Below are 24096 nucleotides of genomic sequence, written 5' to 3'. Positions count from 1 at the left end.
ACAGAAGAAAACACCGGGAGCTGACCCTTACACATGCCTGGAAAGGTGCTTATTTATTAAGTACTAAAAACTGTTTTCCTCCAGACAAGTGAGGAAAGTTGAGTGCTATAGATAATGCACACAAAGAGAAGCAAACTAAAAGTGTACAAGATTTAAAAGAAACCAGTCTGGGTCTATGCTCTTAGGAACTGTTAAACTTTTAGTTGTGTCACTGTTAATGTTTTAACTATTTGCACTACTAAACTAGAGGGCTGTATTGAGAAATGAAACAATGTCTCTGTCCATCATATTAGTCACGTTGACCTAACAGCAGTGGAATATCACATCCTTTGAAGCCCACAGACATGTTCCCAGTCCAGAATATTTTGTGAAAATAATGTTAAAAACATAAGACAGATAAATGGAAATATCTCTTCTGACTAGCAAAATAATCATTCTTTAAAGTAGTAACAGCCAATGCATTCACAGCTACAGCTTTTATATTATTGCTGTTATGTATAATGATGTAAAGAAATACATAATTATATTTTCTCTACATTTCATAAACAATTTTCAGTCCTGGAAACTGTGCAACCTACTCATAATGCCAGCAGCACTTTTACACAGTCAGACTTAAATTTTCATTACTGCCAAGAGATTCCTTTCCAGGTGCATGTTTACTGACATTTACAGCAACATGGACAAGGTGACTATATAACTAACAATACAAACAGCATTAATTTTCTCTCAAGCTAGGGTACCACAAAAGTATCAGTAACTGTTTTCTTCAAAAAGAAAAACTACAGCTTCAGATGTCATACTACAGTTTGCAAATTACTTGATTTTGCAAATATCAATGTACATATTGAAATACTGAATATTTTTGTAAATTCTAGCAAATACCCAGCAATATCTCTAGCAAATTACATTATACAATTGCAATCAGAGTGTATTGTTCTGGCCTCCAACAAGACATTTCTTAATATTCCATTCAATAACATCATCAGTCAGTTATAAAAATATGATTGCAGATATGAAAGTAAGAACAAATGATAAATAATGTTTAATATCTTCACTGCACTGCATCCCAGGTTAACAATCTCATTGCCATTTCATATGATGCCTATTTTGTAACTGGTAAATCACTTAGTTAAGCCTCACCCCCTACAAAAAAGTCATGTCACCAAATGGGGCTATGAGTATACAAAAAAGGTACTGCAGGAGTGAATTATTTAATCATGTGAGGTCACATTTTGTGGTTCATAATAGTCCATGCCAACTCTTAAATGATCAGAGACCAAATAACTTTAAATATACAAGTGAAATAAAATTTTAAAAAGATTTGTACAGATTAGAAATAACTTTTGTCATTGAGGTCTGCAGTTAATTATAGTTAATGCTAAATGAAATAGAGCAAAATGTGTTAGAGAGCTAATTTACTCAGTGTTGTTCCCATACAAATATGCAATTTTTATACACAAAACAATATAAGCATCTGTTGGTGTATACATTTACGACCAGATATAATAGAGTAATAATAATTCTCCTCATATTGAGGTATATAGTACTAGAATATTTTTTCCACATCTCTTTTACACTCCTGTTTTACTAACTCATCATAGTGTTAAAGGTGAAATCATTTTAAATAACATGTGTCTTTGGTAAGAATCTGCCTACAAAGTGCTTTGTCTTATACAGGATGTCTTCTACTTTGTACCAGTCTTTAAATGAAATACATCATTATGCATTCCTTTAATCAGAGTGTATGTTAGCATTTCATTTGACAAACAGTGCAGCCAAAGTGACATTTCAGGCAACATAATGGATCTGCATATTAAAGTGTCATTGTAGGTAACATAATGGAGCTCCATATTGATTATTATAATAGATCTACAGTGGTATTCACAGTCCCAGGTTTCAGCTGAGTGTAATGGTAATACATGAATAGTGGCTCTACACAGTTAAGCAAATAACATCAGTGGAGGTCATTCACCTTTACTGAAATGCAGAGGTGTTTTGATAAACATGCCACTGTATGGAAAAAGTGTAATGGACTTAAGGGGTAAGCATTAAAGGGAAGCTATTATGAAGATATGGCAACTTATATATTGGTGTATTAGTGCAAATCATAGAGATACAGATAAAAGGGACTTCATATTACAAGGGGATTACTGAAGTTATGCGGCAAATTAATTAGGAAACTGCAGATTTTTTTAAAAGAAGAAACACAAAGAAATATGAGAAATTCATATTTGTTTCATTCATATGATTGGCATTAAACTACGTCTTTAATGAATATTGCAAAGGTGTCATCTGTAAATGGAAAATCATTATACAAGTATTGGAAATGTGATTGCTGAGAAGATAATTGATTTTGGTGTCATTTAGTTATTATGTATACATGGTAGAAGTATTGAAGTGGCCAAGGACGTTTTGTTTGCTTTATTGTGAGATACTTGCTAACGTAAGTTTATTCAGTTGATTTCAAGAAATGGTTTACTCATACAATGGACATATTACTGCAATGTTGCAAGCTGTCATTTGTAAATGGGAAATCATTACAGCAGCAGGAGAAATGATTAGGGATCTCTTGGAAAATGTCTTGTAGTGACTGTGCATCTATGGCAGAAGGGCTAAGGTAGCAAGGATGTTTTGTTAGCTGTCTTTACTGGGAGATGCTTTCCCACCAATAATGAAAAAATGGCTGTGTTAACAAACTGCTTTCTTCACTTTGCTGGACTTTGCTTGTATATAAATTAGGGTCTGTGTCATGTGACATGCTGGAGGGATAGGTTCCTGACCCAGAGACTCCCCAGACTCTGGAATAGACTGCCCATACATGTCAAGCAGAGCGCCTCTTTGGCCCTCTTCAAAAGGAATCTTGATGATTGGATGGGAGAAAGGAAATTCACCCCGGGGATCACGTCAGTCGCCCTGCTAGACAGGGATCCAGGGAAGTAAATAGTGTCGGAAGAAATAGCCAGGGAATTGTTATGGCTAGGCTTGTATAGGCCCTAGGGCTGATAGCCTAGTACCAACCTACGAACCTATGAACTTTTTTTTCCTGAGGATTGCAAGTCTTTAACTGCTTTCTTCACTTGGTTGGACTCTGATGAAATTATGGCAACTGTGTCACGTTTTTTCTTTCAGGGTATGGCAAGTTTGTAGACTGCAAAGTAGATATAATACTTACGACTACATTTATTAAAATGAATGCGTGGATGGCGCAAACATTTCACTATAAATCACAAATAGGCTTCATTAGCATATGCCACTTTAAACAATTTCTCATTTACCTCTTATTCCAGCTAATTTGCTTACACTAATTCATGATATTGCATGTTGACATAAATGGTCTCTATGAATCAACACCTAGCTACAGTCATTCATGGACTCTGCGAATAACTGTAATACACTTGTGCTATGACTGTGAATACTGACCATAGAGTGTTATGATTGGGTCACTGATCATAGCCAGATTATTATGTGTTTGAGACATGGGTGCCATGAAGTTCATCATGCGACTGAAGATGTAAATTTGGTCATCCATGCTGAAAACACATAATAAAGGTTATAACCAGAGACAGAAGCATAATTCTTTATAGTACATGGAGTTTTACCTGCTCTATGTACTACCAGTTACAAATATGCAGGAGAAGGAAATATTTTATCAGCACTGAAAGCCAAGAAATTACTTAATGAGTGCTGTCAAACTGATAGCATACCTCTCAATGTCTTTGCTTAAGAATTCCGGACAAATCCAAAAGTAATGGAGGACAAAGAGTCAGAATCAGGAACATTTTTAAACATTAGTACAACAGCAGCTTTTGCATTAACATGCACTTCATGAACAATAAAAAGCATGAAACTCTAATGTCTGGCATTGCTAACTGTAATCTTCCGTGACTTGTACAAAGGAAAGGGCAGAAATATAAGACAATTAGGGAACGTTTAGACATACAGCAGGCAGAAATAAAGTGCTCCTGTGGCAGAAAGGTGACATCATTTAAAAGCTGTTGAATACTTCCGTCATATATTACATTTGTTAGTGTAGCAGAGTGACGTTCTAGCAGCTTTTAAAAGCTGTTTTACTTTCTGCTGATGTTTTTCACTGGCTGGCACTTTGCACAATTAGTCCACAGCATGACACCCAATCTAATTAAGCACATCTAATTTCTGTTAAGATTAGGTGTTGTGCTTTGGAAGTGCTTAACAAGTTTATCTTTTTCCCAATTTCAGAGCATAATCATGCTGCTGTGTGTGCTACATATCTGATCATAACCATGTTCTTACTTGTCTGAGACATAGATGCCAAGAAATTCACTTTGAGAGCAAAGCTTGAAAGGTGAATATTGGTAGCAATAACAAAACACATGTCTGTGAGACCTGATCATAACTCTTTGTAATACATGGAGTCTTATCTACTCCATGTACTATCAGATACAAAGAGGAAAAGTGTGATTTGTTTTACCAGTTTTGAAAGCCAGTAAAGCACTTGGTGAGTGCTATAGCATAGATTGTAAGTAAGGTAAAAGCCAGGGACAGTTTTAAATACTGCCCTAATTTAAATAAGTTACTTCCAGACTAAAGTCTGTAAACGTCAGTAGACATAGGAAGATAGATATTCAGGGAGTGAAGGAATGTCCCTTCCCTTATACGTGATTGTAACAGCACTTTCCGCACCTTAGAAAGTGCGTTACAGAATGATAAATATTACCTTTTTTATTTCTGGAAACTGAATATACTGAAATTGATTACATTATTCACTGTTATACAACAGAAATGAAAGTAGTAAAACATTATGAGGGTAAATTAACATATTTTAGACATAAGGGAAATGAATTCACCTTTATAGGTATATTTGTTCACAACTTGAATATAGTCTTTAAAAAGTACAGTTGTGTAAAATCTTACCATAACAGTATATGCACTTCTCTTCACTGTTGCACAGCTCAACAGCTGGCCAGTATACTAAAGCCTTTAGTTCTTATAAGTGTTGTACGTCATACATATTCTCCCTGTGCAAGGCATAGGACATAAAGGTGATGCATGGATACACACACTCAGAACTGAAAATGCCCCAGCAGAAACAAAATGCCTATAAGGACAAGGAAAGCATGTGCATCCAGAAGGAGAAAAAGGAAGAATAAGATAAGCCCCAAGGCTAGGAGGGCAAGACAAGGGCAAGGCTAGAGCTAGAGCGGAGTGGGGGGTAGGAGGAATGGAGCAAATACTGCAACAGTGAAGAAAAGGAAATCTACTGTTATGGTAAGATTTTGCACAACTATACTATGCCCTTTCATACCACTGTTGTGTATTCTTGACCTAAGGAGAAGTCCAAGAGCTCAAGAGGAAGCCTGGGAGGAGGAAGGCACACAAAAGCCCTCTACAAACCCATGCAGGATAGCCCTGGCAAAGCTCGCCGTGTTCATAGGTTCATAGGTTGGTAGTAGGCTATCAGCCCTAGGGCCTATACAAGCCTAGCCATAACAATTCCCTGGCTATTTCTTCCCACATTATTTACTTTCCTGGACCCCTGTCTAGCAGGGCAACTGACATGATCCCTGGGGTGTACCTGGAAATAAAAAACAACTTTTAATGCTTAGTGAATGTATGAACAGAAGACCAAGTAGCAGTCTCAAGGGTGGATTTGTTATCCATACCTTTGAAAAAAAGCACCAGAGAATTCAACTGCCATAGTAAAATGCACCTTTACTGATAAGGAAAGATGTTTTTCAATGAAAAGAATAACAAAAACAAATGGCCTTAGAAATCAAGAAGGAGATGGTTTACTTAGAAACAAAACTCCTGGGATAAAAGGAAACAAACAGCTGCTCATATTTGTAAATGCATTTAGTTTCATCATATAATATCTGAGCTGTCTATGCAAATCCAAGGTGTGATAAACTTCTCAATAGCAGACTGTGGAGAAGAAAAAAGGCAGATGAATATGCTGATTAAGGGAAAACCAATTGACCACCTTGAGCATAAAAGAAGGATTAGTGTGAAGAAACACCCTGTCTTTGTGGAAAACTAAGATAGGAGGAATGGCCAAGAGAGCCTGAAGTCCAGACACTCTCTTGGCTGAAGTGAGAACCAAAAGAACAGTCTTCCAAAAACAACATTGTAAGGGAGCTGAAAAAGCAGCGTTAAAAGGAGCCTAGGTCAATTTTCAAGTACAAAACTGAGGTCCCAAGAAGGTGGGATAGGCTTCCTAGGAGGCCCGATGTGAGGGATGCCTTTAAAAAGTTGCTTGACCTCAAATCTAGAGGCCAGAAGAGGAATCAAGGGCAGACAAGCAGAAATTGCTGACAGGTGAGTTTTAACTGAAGAATATGCCAGCCCCCCATGAAGCACATCACGTAAATAAGACAGAACCAGAGGAACCTACACAGATATGGGATCTTGATGGCAATAGAGACACCAGACAGAAAATCACTTCAATTTGGACATATATAATTTCCTGATAGTAGGTTTCCTGTTTTTCTGCAGAACCCAAAACATATCCTCAGAAAAGAGTTGTGTAAAAGGCATCAAAACCCTATCACCCACATTGACAGTTTAAGAGTGGACAAGTGATGATGTATAAGAGATCCCTTGTCTTGTTTGAGAAGATCTACCCAGTGAGGTAACTTGTAGTGATTGCCCTTGGCCAAATGAGAAAAATGGAGAACCAATACTGCCTGTGTCAAAAGGGAGTCACTAGCAAGATTTTAAAAGAGTCCAGCCTGATCTTGTGCAAGACTTGTGGTAACAAAAGAATTGGAGGAAAGGCATACAGAAACACCCCCTTTCAAGGAAAAGACAGGGTCTCCACTTTCCAAGCCAGAGGACTTGGGATTCCTTAACAGAACAGAGGAATTTGTCTGCTCAGAGCAGAGGCAAAAAGATCTACCTGAGGAATACCCTACTGTCTGACAACGTCCAGGAACACATCTCTGTGAAACATCCATTTTGTGAGCTAGTGTGCTGGACCTGCTCAAGGAGTCTGCCACTAGATTGTGCTCTGAGGGAATATAAACTGCCTGAAGAGTCACTTGATACTGTATAGCTATAGCGCAGACCTGAAGAGCTAGTCTGCAAGGAAGATAGGACCTTGTGCTCCCTTGCTTATTTACATACCACATCACTGTGGTATTGTCTGTGAAGAGTTTGAGGGGTCCAGGATGAAAGAGGGAATGAAAAACCTGAAGAGACAGAAGCAGAGCCCTCATCTCCTTTATATTGATGTAGTCTGACATCTGATGCCAGAAACATGGCCTCAAGCTGAATGCCAAAAAATGTATCATCATCCAATTTGTGGAAAGTGACATTGCCATATATTATCACATTAATAACAACATCCTAAGCATGCAATCAGTCATGAGGGATTTGGGCACCCAGGATGATAGCAACCTGACTTTTGACCACCATGTTGCTTCCATTGTAAGGAAAGCTTTCTACATGGCCCATCTCATAAATAAGGGTATCTCATCCGGGGACAAGGAGGTCTTAACATCCTTGTATTCTTCCCTTATAAGGCCAATTATTGAGTACAATGCCCTCTTTGGCATGTACCTCACAAAGCACATGCAGCAGCTGGAGAGACCACAGAGGTTCCTCACCAAGAGAATCCAGGGCCTCCAACATCAACCCTACACAGATAGGCTAAATGCCCTGTCCCTCTACTCAGTTTCATACAGACTCCACAGAGGTGACCTCTGTCTGGCATACAAACCAATCTCAGACCCCACCTTGATGGGACTGCTGCACATCCGCAAATCAAGATCCACTCGAGTAATCCACATGAGCGACCTCAACCTGGTCTGTGACATCAATAGCACTTGTTGGTGGGACAGACTTGTGTCCCAGAGACTCCTCCATCTGTGGAATAGACTCCCTCTCCATATCAATCAGAGTACCTCATTATCCCTTTTTAAGTACAACCCGGATAACTGGACAGGAAACAGAAAATATACCCCTGGGATTCCACCTGTGCCCCTACTGGACAGTGGCTTTGGGTGCTGACTTGTCTAAACATGGGCTAAACTCTTGGCTAGGCCTATAAGGGCCTCAGGGCCAATAGCCTAATAACTTCCTATGATTCTATGATGAGGAGGCCAGTCACCATGAACTTTGAGAATTTCAAAGGAAGCACATCACCCCTTTTCTGAGAAATCTGTAAAGCGCTCCTGAGTTACAACTGGAGCTTGAAAAGGATGCCCCAGGTTGAGAGAATGTTGATGAATCCACCACTGAAGCTTGAGATTAAGACAAGGAAGGAAATGTACTAGGAAGTTCAGGGGGTTGGCAATGTTGAACCATTGAAGTGTCCTCATATGGTGCCTGGTGAGAGAGAGCATGGGAACGGTGGAAGCCATGAACTCAGGAACCCAGAGAAATTCCCTGGCCTTGACAGACGCCAGAGGAAGAAGGAATTGGAAAATGAAAATTAGGGACAGAGCCTTAGGGGCAATCAGAAATGCCAGCATGGAAACTGTCTGAAGTCTGCAGCTGAGGAAGACATGGTCCTGGGAAGGCATCAGAACTGATTTCGGAAAGTTTATGGTAAACCCCAGACTCTAACAGGGAAATAGTAAACCTGAGATCCTGAAGTAGAGTACTGGGGGCAGGAGCTTGAAAAAACAAGATCATCTAGATAGGGAAAAAATCTGAATTCCTTGCATCCTGCTAAAAGCAATGATAGGACTGTGGCATTTGGTGAATACAGTTGGGGCAGTAGAGAAGCCAAAGGGCAAAGCAGAGAACTGAAAATGCAAAGAAGAGACAGGCATACATAAACATTTCCTGAAGAGAGGATGGATGGGAATGTGAAAGAATGCATCTTTGAGATCCAGAGATACCAAGCCTGGAAAAAAGAGAAGGAAATAACATCTGCAGTGGTAACATCCAAAAGGAAGGAATTCAGAGAAAGGTGCTTAGCCTTGAAATATACAGAACTGGCCTCCAAGTGCCCTCCTTCCATGGGACCAGAAACATTCTGGAGTAGAATCCCTTGTCTACCTGGGCAGGAGGCATGGTTTCAATTGTGCCCTGAGCTAAAAGAGATTGACAACCCCCTGAGAAATTAAAGAGCTGTTCCCAAGGAGGTTGAGGAATTCCTGAAAAGGGGGTGAGGGACTTCCAAACCATGACGTATCCTTGACAGATAATGGACAGACCCCAAGAATCTGAAGTGATCCATAGCCAATTTGAAAGAGGCAGGGACAGATGTAGGGACAAGGGAACCTGGCTGATGGCAGGAGGAAGTAAATTGTCAAATAAAACCCTGTTTTTTGGGAGGCAGGGGTCTTAGTAGACTTAGCAGGAGGTACATGCCTAGAACATTTCTTGGCCTTAGAAAGAGGGCAGGATTGCCTACAAACAAACACAGAGTTAGAGTGATAGTTTTTCTGAAATTTAGGAATAGGAGAAACAAAAAATATGTTTCGGCTCCTAGTTTTACTGTTGTCCTGGAGAAGCTTGAAAAGCTCAGCTGCAGCAGATCCAAAAAGATTTTTATTGTGCAAAGGGCCATCCAAATGTTTGACCTTAACGTTATCAGGCAAAGCCTGAGGATGAAGCCAAGAATAATTCCTTATAACAAAACCAAGGGCAGCAGCCCTGGAAGAGGCAGCAGCTGCATCACAGCTGCATTTGACTGAGTGTTGAGCAACGGGGGAAGTAGAGCCCAACAGGAAAGGGGCAGAGGTCTCCCCCCTCACTGTCAGGAAGGTCAGAAACCACCTGTGAAAGGAGGGATAAAACATACCTGCTCAAAGGAGTCTGGTAGTTGATGGCCAAAAGGTTAAAGTGGCAGCAGTGTAAACTTTTTTGTCCAGCCCTTCCAGAGCTCGACTATCCTTATCAGAAGGCATTAGCTTGGTGGAGTGTAATAGCTTGTGGGATTGTCATAGGAGATTGACACTACAGAAGTGCCAGCAGAAAGGCATTTATAAAGAAATTTTCACTCTCTAGGTAGCTTGTTGAATCTATTTAGCTTCTTAGGTGCAGGGTTGAGATTCAGGGGTTAAAGACACTGCTACAAAAGTATCCAGAAGGGCATCCAGAACAGGAGGAACAGCAGATGGCTTAGGAGACTCCATCTGTAGGAGCTCATAAAATATTTTTTGAATTGCTAAGACTTGAAAACAATCCCACTTAAAATAATCCATCATACGGACAATGGTATTCCCAAATGAGATTTCTTTCAAGGGGAAATCTGGACTTATGGACTCCTCCTCCTCCTCTGAACAGTAGTTCAAGGGGGAAACGATTTGTGAAGAGTAAGCCAAAGATTCTTCCCCTAAATCCAGGTCCTCATTCAAGGAATCCAATTCCCTAGGTCTCTTGAATGGAGTGGAAGACCAGGGAGGAGCAGGTACAGACATCCCTTGAGAAGGCTTGAAGGCCATCAAAGTATTAAATAAATCCTGAGTGAAATCCTACCATTCATGTTAGGGATCCTTAGCAACAGGGGAAATATGCTTTGTTCTTTTGTTTCTTTTCTGAAGGACATTCCTTTGAAAAACCTTCAGAGGGTCAGACCCTTGGCGAGACTCAGTGACTGTAGGAATCCCCACCCTAACTAAGACCTGAGGAATCCCCCCTCAGTCAATCAGATGTAATCAGTTGAGGTTCCCCCTAAATGTCAGTTACAGACATTTGAAAAGCCTCCGAGGATATGTGAGAAGCTGAATCCATTCTGGCCTCTAATAGGGTCATGGCAGAGGAATCCGAAGCAACCACCAGAATTTCACCAGACTTGAGAGAGATGTTCAGGGGAGACTAGACAGCAGCTGGATCAGACCTAACTTTTTTGGCCTTCTTCTTGGTATGATGGGAGGATTCTACCACAGTTCCCTGAGCCAACAACTTAAGATGATGATTCCCCAGGTATATAGAAAATGAGGAGAGACTACTACATAGGGTTTTAGGCACAAATACCTGGAAGATAGGCCACTGCATGTAATTGTGGGAAACATCCAAACAGAAGAGAGAATGGTCATGACAGTTTTTTATGGGGAATCTGCCTTCTACACTGACATTTTCCTTTTCTGAATGAAATGAGCACATTACCACAAAAAATGGAAGAAAGAAGAAACCCCAGTTGTGCACTTATCTGAATAAAATGGCTTGGTAACCAGCACAACAGAAGGGTGTTCAGACTGGTGGCCAAGAAGCGCTAAGTGTGTGCATCTATATCTAACCTTTATGCTCAATGCCTTGTGCAGACAGCATATGTGTGAAGTACGACACCTATAAGAACTAAAGACTTTGGTATAATGGCCAGACATTGGGCTATCCTTGGCAGGAGATCTGCAAAAGTGATATGGAAGGACATCTTGTAACATGAATCTAACCGAGCAGAACGGTAAACTATAACATATATGTTTTAAGTAAGTAAAATTAACTAATGTAGGACTTTAAAAAATTCAAACAGATATTTTACTTGCATTATTCCAAAGGTCATTTTCCCATTTTTTTTAACTCTGGGACTAATGACATTTTAATATATATCAGCAAAAAATAAATATATTGCTTGCCAAGTATGGGAATGTGAAATAAAGTGCAACATACAGGATGTGGTCATAAAGATAGAAACTGCACGAGTTGAAAGACAAAGGGTGCATTTTACCACCACAGAATATACAGACAATATATTCCTATAATAGTAGCTACTTGACTAGCTTTAGTCCACGCATCTATTTTCACATGCTCTTCAGATTGTTAATTACTTTATTTTTAAGTGAAAGTATGTTAGATAACAAACACCATCTCTGAGCATGTTGCTATGCATTATTAATTCTTAAAATGACAGCTTCATTAAATTACAGGTGTGAGGGGCTAGAACTGGGAATCAAATTGAACAATCTCAGCCCTATTTGTGCTAAGAAGGAATTACTTGATATACTAAAGATCAGAAACAAATGAATGATGCACTTCATGTCTTCACTGCAAATTACAAAAGCTTTTATATTATTTATTCATTTATTTTCTCTCACCCCCCTCATTCTCCACTTCACTTCCACTGACCTCTAAATTCATCTTACTCTATCCGTCTTTCCTTGAGTACCTCAGCATTTATTTTTTGCATGATCCCAGACATATTCTTTCACCAAACAGGCCTCTTTAGTTCTCAGAGGCCAGAGTCTTGCAACTACACAGTTGTTGCAGCACAGAGTATAAATTCAGATGGGGGACTGTTAGTGGAAACTGGATTCATTAGAAACAGGAAGCTTTGTGTAATGGCATCAATTAAAGGGGCTTGCTCACAAATATATACATTCAAACGTGTTGGATATCTTGTTATCCCCTCATCATGCAACAGTTGGAAGCTTGCAATATCAATGGTCTCAACCAGAGAATGTGTAATTATTGTTAAGGCTCACACACTCCAATGAGATGACTACAGGTTACTTTATCTTGTACCCCTAAAGTGACCCTCTCAACTCCCCAGGTCCATCTCCATTTCTGGATTACAAGTCAGTGTAGATGAGTGCCTTCCATCTGTACCTGGGTGCTGGCTTGGAATTATAAAATAACTCAAAAGTAAAGCCAAGCTCAAATAAGTTGTCATAATAATCAAAAACTAAGAACCATAAACAAAAAGAATGCTGACCAAATGTCTTACAGTGAAACTGAGCACTTTTATCTCACTTTTATTAAAGTCTTCTTCAGAATACAAACACACCATGCTGTACAAACCTTAAAATAGCCATATAACCAGTGTGATCTAAGTCATGTGACTAAAAAATCATTAAAATAAACACTTAAAAGTACATACCAAATAAAAAATACAAAAACATATAAGAACAGGTACTGAACAAAAGTGTTCCTATAGTTTGGTAGCCTAATTTTTAAAACACGGTTAATAGGTGCATCTTCATTTAAACCTGGAGATACCCCAGAATTTAATCTCAATTGCTTTAGGAACTCCCTGTAGTCAATCATATTTTCCAAGTTTCCAGCTCATGCTGAATAAATAATTTCTTTCAATACAAAAAATATGAACTTTTTAGAACTGGTGCATTGTTGTGCATGTTTGCTAATGGCATTAGCTGAATCCTTGTTTTTTATACTATACTTATGCTCATAAATCCTTTGACTGAGTAGGCATTCTGCTTTTACCACATAAAAGCTATCACAGGATATACAAGCGTCAATATTAACTGCCACTTTTGTTCCACAATTATAATGTCCCACACAACCAGTGATCCATTTAGCCTGGTACAGATATATCACTTGTGCCATTGATAAATCTGCATTGGCTGCAACAGCCACACTTAGTCATTTTTTTAACACTATCTGAATAGGAAGCAAACTTACTGTAATTAATTTTCAAGCTAATCCTTAAGGTTGCTGTTCCTTTTGTACACAAATACAGGCTCATCACCCAAAACTTGTTTGGGGGACAATTATTAAGGGTTAAGTCCCAATTAAGATATAGTATGTTTTTCAAATGCCTGCCATTCTTTTAAAAAAGGTAATATCATAGCAGTTTTAAAACTGACACTGTCATGCTTAACATTTGTTTTTCTAACTGAATTAAGTAGCTTAAAAATAGGTGGAAATTCACTGCCCCTCCTACTGGAAATTTCTGTTGCTAAATTGTGGATTCCTCTCTCCACAAACATTGAAGACAGAATATCCACTTCCTCCATGAACTTCTCATCATCCAAAATTAATCTAGAAAGCCTAATAATTTGACTTTTGACCAACCCATTCTTTTGCCAAATAGGCTGTTGGCTGCTAAAATGTTAAAAAATATATATTAGACTAGATAAGCTACCTATAAACATTAGATTCAAATTGCACCATACTTAAACTTTTGGAAATGTTGACATCTAAAAAAGTCACAGTTAATTTATCATATTGAAAATTAAATTCTGAAAAGTCGTTTGCAGCATTTAAATAAGTTTAAAAAAGTAGTTCGTCCTCATCACCATCCCACAATAAAAAATACCACCCAGATATATATCACAAATATAAAAATGTTTTGGGCTTGAATGAACAATGAGAAACAAAATGTTTTTCCCAGTGCCACATAAATATGTTACCATAAACCGGTGCACTCTTTGTACCCATGATCACACTTCTTTTTCTGGTGGAAATATTCTTCCTCAAAAAAAAAAAAATATTTAAAACAATTTCCATGACATCATGAAGCAAACAGATCTCTGCATTGTCAAAAGATGTGTTCATTACAATGGCTTCATAAAACCAGGTAAGACCAATGTTACGGGGGATACTGGAAAAGTGATATTTTGCATCAGCTGTTACCATTAGGTTATGTTCGTTTAAGTTTGTACATGCTAAATGTTCTAAAAATGCTATGAGTCTCTTAAAACATGATTGGCATGGTAAAAAAAGTTGTTTTTAACTTTATATCAATCCATGTGGCCAGTCCTTCAGTTTTGGAACCACTTCAAGAAATTATTAGTCTATATGGTGGAACAGACAATTCCTTGTGAATTTTTAGAATACTAAACACTGCTAGAGTTATAGAAATTGTAATCATTCAAACATCATATAAGGTTTTGTCACTAAACCCTCAGACAGTAAGTTTTCAGCCCATATATCAATCCTTTGATATGTAATATTAATGAAGTTCTTAGATGTGGGATCATATGATGGTGTTGTGTTGTCAAGAAAACAACTTAGAAAGTATTTGGCATGTTGTATTAACCAAGATCAAGGAAGGATAGACAGTGCTTTACTAGCATGATCCATTTTTCAAGATTTCAGCACATGAACTGTATTACTACTAAGCTAAACTGTGGACTGAATTATGCAGTGTGTTCAGTCACAGCAATACATTCATGGGTCTATATCATTTCATCATAAAATCAGTTCATCGAATGCCATTTTAAGTGCAGTTACATCAAACATGCCATTCGTCAAACTGGTCATACTGAGATCGCGGTACAGTAAGGATTGGGAAATTTGCCCTTTCCTCACTGTAAAGTGATGTTGGAGTTGGTATATATAATTAGCGGGGGATGGGATTTCAATGAAAGGCATTTTTGATGAAATGCTATTCACTGAAGTGATATAGACCCTTTGTGCACATATGAGAAATGCTAATATAAATCTTTGGCAAGCAGCAATTTTATCCTATGAAAATAGATTGGTCACCATAAAACTTAATGTAGTCTTCAACAGGAGAAAATAAACTTTATGTCCTCTTCTTAACTAAACCATACTTCCTCATTTTGCTAAGTAGACATCTTTATTGTCTAGTATTGTATTACATGCAATTCTTCTCCAAAATAGGCACTGACAGATATTTAAAAATGCTTAAACTGATGTCAACTGCCAATAAATTCATACTTATATAATATAAAATGGCTATATTTATGTTTAATTCATGCTGTTCTAATAATATGGCAAGAAATATGATTGAAGTAAAACTATATTAACTAATATATGTGTGTATATATCTGTGTGTGTGTGTGTGTGTGTGTGTGTGTGTGTGTGTGTGTGTGTGTGTGTGTGTGTGTGTGTATATATATATATATATATATATATATATATATGTGTTTACTATTAAAATGTCGAAGGTGGGTTCGACGAACATGGAAATGACAAACAGCAGCTGGCCGATTTCTGTGTTGCCGAACATTGAGAGAGAGGGAGTAAATATCAGTGAATGCAATTGTGCATTCACTGATATGTTTATTATTTATTTATTATTTATTTTACATTTGTTAACCAGGATGGTCCGTCTGGATACATGTCCTTTTTCAGCGAAGGCCCGGGGAGAAAAGCTCCAACAGAGTTACATTGATAATTAGGTACAGTAAATGAGCTGAAAGAACTTAACAAAAACATAGGCTATTTACATACAAGTACAAGACTGCCATTACTATTTCTGAGATTACTACAAATGTAACATTAATAACATATTAGCAAGGATGGTAGGCAGTATAATGACATAGAGTTAGACAGTGTGACTTGAAGTGGAGTTTTAGACTATTTTTGAATTGACTTAGAGAAGTTGCAAGCGTGATGTTATTTGGGAGAGAGTTCCATATTTTACCAGTGGTGTTGGCAAATAGCGTCACCACCTAGGTTGAGAGATTTAGTTGTTTGGACAAGGAGTCTGTTTGCTGAGCGAAGGCAGCTTAGATTGGAGTAGGGAGTCATTAAGTTTTTTAGTGCTGGGGTATTCTCAGGTTGTTTAAGGATTTTGAAGGCCTCTATGAGTTGGGACTGGTGAAGAAGGTGTGGGAATTCAATCCATCCAAGCTTTTTCAGGTTAGTACAGTGGTGTGTTCTGTAGGGTAGGCCTGTAACTAACCTGGCAATGTGATTATAGCAGGATGAGAGCTTGGCCAGATCAGATTTGTTAAGGTGAGTGAGGACAGGAGAGGCATATAGTAGGGTAGAAAGAAGGTGTGAACGGTCTGTGGCTGCCCTGGCATTCGGGGTAAGGAAGGCTTTAATTCTATATTGGGTCCCAAGTTTCTTGTTGACTGACTTAATGGCTTGGTTGATATGTATATCAAATCTGAGTTTATTGTCAATGTTTACTCCTAATAGCTTTGTATAGGTGTCTGGGGAGATGATGGTCCCATTATTGGATTTTATAGTGAAGTTTTCAGTCGGAGATCTATTGGTTAGGTAGAAGAGAAGTAACTTGGTTTTGTTTGGATTTAAGATCAGGAGATGGTTGGCAAGCCAGTTTTCGACTTTGGTGAAGCTATGTTGGGTGGTAGTTAGTAGATTTGCAAGAGAGGCATTGGAACATATTATAGTCGAGTCATCTGCATATTGAATGCAGGTGGCTACAGGGATGACTGTTTGGATGTCATTTATGAAGACTGAAAAGAGGAGAGGTCCTAATATGGAACCTTGAGGAACTCCTATGGTATTTGGTAGTAGGCAGGAGAGCTTGTTTTGCCACATTACTGCTTGTTGTCTCCCAGTGAGGTAAGCTTGAAACCAGTCAAGGGCTGGAGTATCTAGATACAGGGTTTTTAAAGTATATAGAAGTAACTGATGTTTTACCATATCGAAGGCTTTCGATAGGTCCAGGAAGAGAGCGGAGGATATTCTTTTATTATTCCGGTTAAGATTAATGTTTTCAGTAAAAGAGAGGAGGGCAGTGGTTGTACTATGATGGGGTCTGAATCCATGTTGAGAGTCTGTGAGTAGTTTATTTTGGGTTAGATAGAGCATTAGTTGGTTGTGCATGCACTTTTACATAATTTTGGCAAGTGGTGATAGTATGGCTATAGGTCTATAGCTGGATAGTTCTGTGGATGAACATCCTTTGTGGAGTGGAATAACATAGGATATTTTCCAAATTGAGGGGATTGAGGCCTCGGTTATGGTTCTGTTAATTAGGATTGAGATAGGGTAGGCTACGACATCTGCAGCAATTTGCAGGTATTCAGCCGGCAGAAGATCGATGTACTCGATGTTATGCACAGAGATCGCGGTAGAGTGCAGATTTGGAAATGTATCCCTTTCTTCCCTGTACTATGATATCGAAGTTGGAATTTATAGTTTGCATGGGGTGCAGGGGGGTCTTGTCCCCCTCTGCTAAAATGTGAATGCCAATGTTGGAGTTTAACTTTCATTTGCACCTACACTGACATCACATTCAATATTTGCCATAAAAGTCAAATCTCCTGAATTTGTTCAACATATTCGACATTTATTCCTAATTAGTATGTAGGCTTTTGCAGTTTCCGTTCGGTTTCATACTTTTTTTTACTTGATTTTTTTATAGTAAACATATATATATATATATATATATATATATATATATATATATATATATATATATATAAAAATATATATGTGTATATATATGGATCTACCTGAGTAGATCGACATGTTAAAAGACCGAAAACGACTTCACCGATGCCAGAAGATCGACAAGGCAGAAGACCAACGGAGGAAGACACCGACGCTGAGAACACTGCGATGGGGAAAGGATGTGTAAGTATGCGGTAGTGATGGACGTTAGGGTGCGAGTAAGGTAAGTGTGCGATGTTGGCGGTGTGTAGGGGTAAGGGTGGGATAAGTGAGTTAGGGTTAGGGCGCGGGTTAGGTAAGGGTGCGAGTAAGGTAAGTGTGCGATGTTGGCGGTGTGTAGGGGTAGGGGTGGGATAAGTGAGTTAGGCTTAGGGCGCAGGTTGGGTAAGGGTGCGAGTAAGGTAAGTGTGCGATGTTGGCGGTGTGTAGGGGTAGGGGTGGGATAAGTGAGTTAGGGCTAGGGCGCGTGTTGGGTGAGTGTGCGATAGTGACGGACCTTAGGGTAAGGGTTTGGGTTAGGGTTGTAGATAGTTGTGTATGTATGGGTTAGTGTTGGTTTGTAAGGATTTTGGTGTGCTTGTGTTGTGTGTGTGGGTTTTGGATAGGGGATTTGTTTTGTTTGTTGGTATGATGTGTTGAGTGTATGAGGTGTCGTGTTTGTGAACTGTTGTGTTTGTGAACTGTCGATCTTCTGGCGTCGGTGAAGTCGTTTTCGGTCTTTTAACATGTCAATCTAGTAAGGTAGATCCATATAGATATACATATATATATATATATATATATATATATATATATATATTATTATAAATATATATAGGGTCTATATTATATATCCGAACGCTTAAAAGTTTGAATCACTAAAGATCAAACTTTAGTGATCGAACTTTCAAATGTTCGAATATATTTAAAAATTAAAAAAAAAAAAAAAAAACAAAAACAAAAAGAAAAACTAAAGGACCCCCCACGCCCCCCGCTACTTAAATATAAGAACGACAAGATTGCACTACAGTGTAGGAAATGGCAAATTTTCCATTTCTGCACTGTAGCACACTGAAGTGCGATCTTGGAGTTGATATATTTAAGTAGCAGGGTGTGTGGGGGCTGCAGGGGGACTTGCCCCCCTGCTTAAACCCTTTACTTTTTCTTTTTTTAGATATTTGAACATTTAAAAGTTTGATCACTAAAGTTCAATCTATATATACATATACACTCACACACACACATACACACACACACACACACACACACACACACACACACACACACACACACACAGACACATGTGTGTGTGTGTGTGTGTGTGTGTGTGTGTGTGTGTGTGTGTGTGTGTGTGTGTGTGTGTGTGTTTGAATAGAATCCCCCTGTACAATATAATAGCTTATATTGTCTCTATGATATTCTGAAAAACAACATTGCAAGTCCACGTAGTGTGCACATTCTTCAGAAAAAAACATTTCTTACATTCTTTCAGCAAGTTCATCTGTTTGTAATCTCAAGATGAATTGTTAAATATGTAAATGAGTGCACAAAACAAAGATATTAAAATGCATGCTGAAGCAATATGCAGACGAAATGAAGCTAGAGGTTATTTGTGGAAATGTAGAAATGACACTTTGGAACACGTTTATTGTCTTGGCTCACGCTACTTAATCGTGTTTGCTTAAAAGCAAGAAAATAATTGCAAGTCGAGAAAACAAAGAATCTTCCAGCGCTTTAGAAAACTGAATGTCATAATGTCAATGAAGATGCCCAGACATAAGATGGAAGGCAAATCTTTTTGTTACAATCTTTCAAGTGTTATCCAGTTAAATCACTTCCATTTTATTTAATTCATGACTGGTTTCACTGCTGGCCAAATTACTGCACCAGGTTGCTGTTGAAGAATACCATATATCATACAGAAATGTGCTTGTTCCTTAGGTTCTTATCTGGGTAATGATTGTAATCCACTGTTATTTATGGTGACTATATGCTTAGTTTGTGTGCATTGCGTACAAATACTCGTAATGTGCTCTTTTTCTAGTTGGCCTGGGCCATACTGGAAGTGAGCCCACAGTGCAGTGTATCTACCCAGTTAATACATGTAAAATAGAAATAATATGTAAGCTAACTGATGGTTATTATTAGAGGAGACACATGAAATCACCAAATTATAATCCACTGGGACATATCGATAAGTGAGTAGTAGATAGAATGTTTGGCAAAGTTATTGTGCTGATAAAAGACCTGAGCTCAGTGGCTGATGGCACTACATATTTTATTTTGTAACTGCAGTTCTGAAACATCTCATATTATTGCTATAAATATCATAGTGCAGAAGCTAAAATCAAAATGCTAAATAAGATTCAGGAACACAAAAGAGTGATCAAAGGTAGAAAACTCCATATAGTTTGGTGGCATAACATTTGTAGAGTTCTTTTGATTTATCTTTTTGATGAAAATAAAAGTTGGTGAACACACTGGCAATCCTTATAATTTGTTATATAAATAGGACAATGCCTAGATGAATATAAAATACTAGTATATGGCACAATATAGAATTCACAATTACTGAAGGTTTGTGGCCTGAGACTTAGTTGCTTTACGTTTGGACCACTGAAAGGAAAATGCCCACTGTTTTCAAACCAGCATGTAGTTTGTTTCAAGCAACAATAGAGATGAACTCTGCAATCCTGGTAATTGTGAAATAAATTGACAAGGTCAAAATATATGAATGTTTTGCAAATGTCACATTTTACAAGTATACCCAAGGCCAGAGCCAACATAAGGCAACATAGGTAGCTGCCTGGGGCTTAGTGAGGGTCATACAATAATTCAAAAAAGAAAAGTTTAACATTTAACATTAATAATTTTCTTGACATGATGTAAGGCTTTTACTCTTGCTCTGCAGGACAGCTCAGGTCTCATTGGCTCAGAGTATTAGCCAATGAAAGAAACTGGGGCTGGCCGGCAGAGCAATGAGTGACACTCAGGGAATTGGTATGATTTAGAGTACAATACACTTGTATGGAACAGGAGATGGAGGTTTCTCTTTTTTGCAACTTTCATATGAGAAACCAATGACAATGTTTTATAGCACAATGAGTCATAGATGTGGTAGACTGAATCAAGTGGGAAGAGATTAACAAAGCCTGTTTTGGACTACATGTGTGTGTGCAACAGGCTATACTGTAGGTAGACCTCTTTTTCAGAAGCATGTATGCATTAAATGGCAGTGTGTGTTGAATTTCTTTTTGCTAGCTTGACAAGCCAGCCTAGCAGCAGCATAGCCAACCTCTCATCATATTATGTGTGAGTGTGGAAGCATATAGAACAAGAGGACAGTTTCTCTGTTTAGCATGGAGCTCTCGTATCAAATGGAACCTGACAGGTATGTGTGACTGTGTGTGTGTGTGTGTGTGTGTGTGTGTGTGTGTGTGTGTGTGTGTGTGTGTGTGTGTGTGTGCGTGTGTGTGCGTTTGTGTGTGTTTGTGGGGGGGGGGGGGGTGGGAGGGTATATGTGTGTGTGTGTGTGTGTGTGTGTTTGTGTTGAGGGTGGGGGTGGGAGGGTGTGTGTGTGTGTGTGTGTTTGTGTTGGGGGGGTGGGAGGGTGTGGGTCTGTGTGTGTGTGTGTGTGTGTGTGTGTGTGTGTGTGTGTGTGTGTGTAATGCCCTATGCAGTTAATTGACTTGCTCAGACCCTCTATCTTAGGTACAGGAGCCAAGAGTCTTAATCCAGCTACTAGACCCTATTATTTTTTTTTTTTTCTTTCATAGATAACTCTGGATTACAGTTAGTCAATGTCAGTCAGAGTTTCATGGGTTTTATGGGTCACAAAATACATGTTGATGCAAAACCTGCTGTTCTGTTAACATTTTACGTGATTTACAGTACTAGAACATATTTTAGGGCTAAAGGAAGTTTGGGCTGGGCTCCTCAAAGATCACCTGGACTGCGAGCCTAGTAAATAATAGATACATATGAATCAGAGTAGCTATGGTGTAAAGTAAAGAAAATGATTGCCCTAACAGGGTCATCAATATATGAGCCATGTTCTTTAGGAGTGCTCTCTGGTTTCCTTAATATTGACATTGTGTTTAATATTTAGGTACGAATAAATTGGACAGCATGAAATCTATGAATTTAATGTTAGTATTTTAACTTCTTCTTCTTTCGGCTTTTCCCAGTTATAGGTCACCACAATGGATCACCTGTCTGCTCATGATTGGCAGTGGAGTTTTACTGTGTCGAGTTGTCAGCCCGGCGTGCAACCGTCCACAGAAGGCACACACATGCATGCACTCACACCTAAGGCCAATTTAAAGTATCCAATTCACCTACAGCATGTCTTTGGGATGTTGGAGGAAACCGGAGCACCCAGAGGAAACCCACGTGACCACACAGAGGACATGCAGACTCTGCACAGAAGGCACCCCAGCTGAGGATCGAACCAGAGAACCACTTGCTGTGAGGTGGCAGCGCTAACCACTGCACCACTGCGGCTGCCCAGTGTTAATATTTTAACTATGAATACATTTTTAATTTAGCTGTTTTTTCCAGGCACACATGTGACATGCACTGTTCGGGCTACAATAGTTTGTTTAACACTTAGTGCAGATGAGTATGAATTGATCTGTTAAAGTGCTGCTTCCTGTAGTACATGGTTTGATTCCCTCAGCCTTAATTTGTTTTACATGACTCTGCTAAGTTATTTTAACATACAGTGCTGCTGGGATTCTCCTGAAAAGGGAAACTTGTGTCCAAGGCTGTTAGCAAATGCATTATACAGTTGTGTGTTGAATTCTCGCACCCTTCACATAGATGCTAATTAGGACTTTACTATATGCTGGAACAGCATGTCTCTTGCAGTTCAATGGGTTGCCAGATGCATTTTCACTAAATGTGAGTTTCAGTGGAATAGAAGCTCACTGTACATCATGTTTAGTCTGTTTTCAATAAGAGAGTGTTTTGTTTAGAAAATGTCTGTCAGTGATTTCATGCAAAATCTGAAATAAAATGTTTAAATGAAATCAAAATCTCTTTGATAATTATAAAAGTAAAGAAAAAATAGTATCAACAGTTTTATGCTAATTGAGGAAGATTGCTATGTAATGGGATATCAGCATGGCTAGTGGGAACCTGATTCATTACCCTGCATAAGGCCCCATTTCTCCATGATCCAGCTCTGTTAACTCTGGCTGCATATGCTGCAACAATACTGCATGATTAGCCATTCAAACAGGTGACACTTGAACTGAGTGATGTCAGAGGATATATGGGAAGGTCAAAAATATGATGTAGGTGTGTGGCAAGCATGTAACACCCCTCTCCACATATTTTACATATAGTGATATCTCTGATTTTTGTGTATGACTTGTAGTTTGTTGAAGTACAACTACTGCAGCATTTATGTTTTCTGCAATTGCTTTGCTTTATTCATTACACTAAAGAATAAATCCATTCATGTACAGGCCTAAATTGTGTAATATAGTCTAAACATGTTGCAATCTAGTACTACAGTTTTGCAGTGCCTTCTTTACAGCCTCCAGCAACTGCAAAAGGTTTGACATTTGTGAGGTCATATATTCTGCATTATATAGAGTAATGATAAGAACCATTTGATCTTAGGCATCCCTTAAATAGTCACTGTTCGCATATTACTGTGGTACAGTCTTCATTACAAGACTGGATTTAAAAAAGATTTCTGCATTTAGTTATAAATTGTTAGTTTCTCAGGATAGACGAGTAAAGCTCTGACATGTTAATAGGCTACTTCCTGTGAAAAGAGTGCAGGTTTTGAACTTTTCTGCCTTTGTTTACGTACTGTAGGACATTCAGCAAGTCACTTAACCAGATAGTGTTTTGGAACAATTGGGAATATGGGCTAGGCTTTTTAAAAATCTCCAGGATTATATAACTAGTAGCAATGGACCTGCTATTATTGTTTGCCAGCCATTCCCTGTTGCATAGCTCATCTACTCCAGGAAATGTTTTGGAATAGCACTGGCACACAATTTTTTAATGCACCATAGGCAATTGATTCTTCTAGCCAGCAGGCACTGTGTTTCTAGATGAATCAATGAAATACAATGTTGTTTTCTCGCAGCAACCTCTGAATTAGTAATAGTAATCTTTAATGTGGAATTATTCAGATTACTTTTACTTCTGCAAATATTGCTCATATTGACTTAACATATGTTGCCCCGGTCCCCTTCAATAAACCACATCACACCGAATGACATTTGACGACCTTTATTAAAACTTCCATAACGTAGCTTTGATAACTAAAATTTATTAATTACAACTGGACATAGTATAGTTGATTCTAAACACAGCATAAACATATAAACATCCTTGTAATGTTAATCAGGACAGCACACCTGCTCATCC

This window comes from Protopterus annectens, chromosome 8.part0 (genome assembly GCF_019279795.1).
Source record: "Protopterus annectens isolate FY-2018-M chromosome 8.part0, PAN1.0, whole genome shotgun sequence".
In the NCBI taxonomy this organism is placed as follows: domain Eukaryota; kingdom Metazoa; phylum Chordata; order Ceratodontiformes; family Protopteridae; genus Protopterus; species Protopterus annectens.
Note: the sequence above shows the minus strand (reverse complement) of the source record.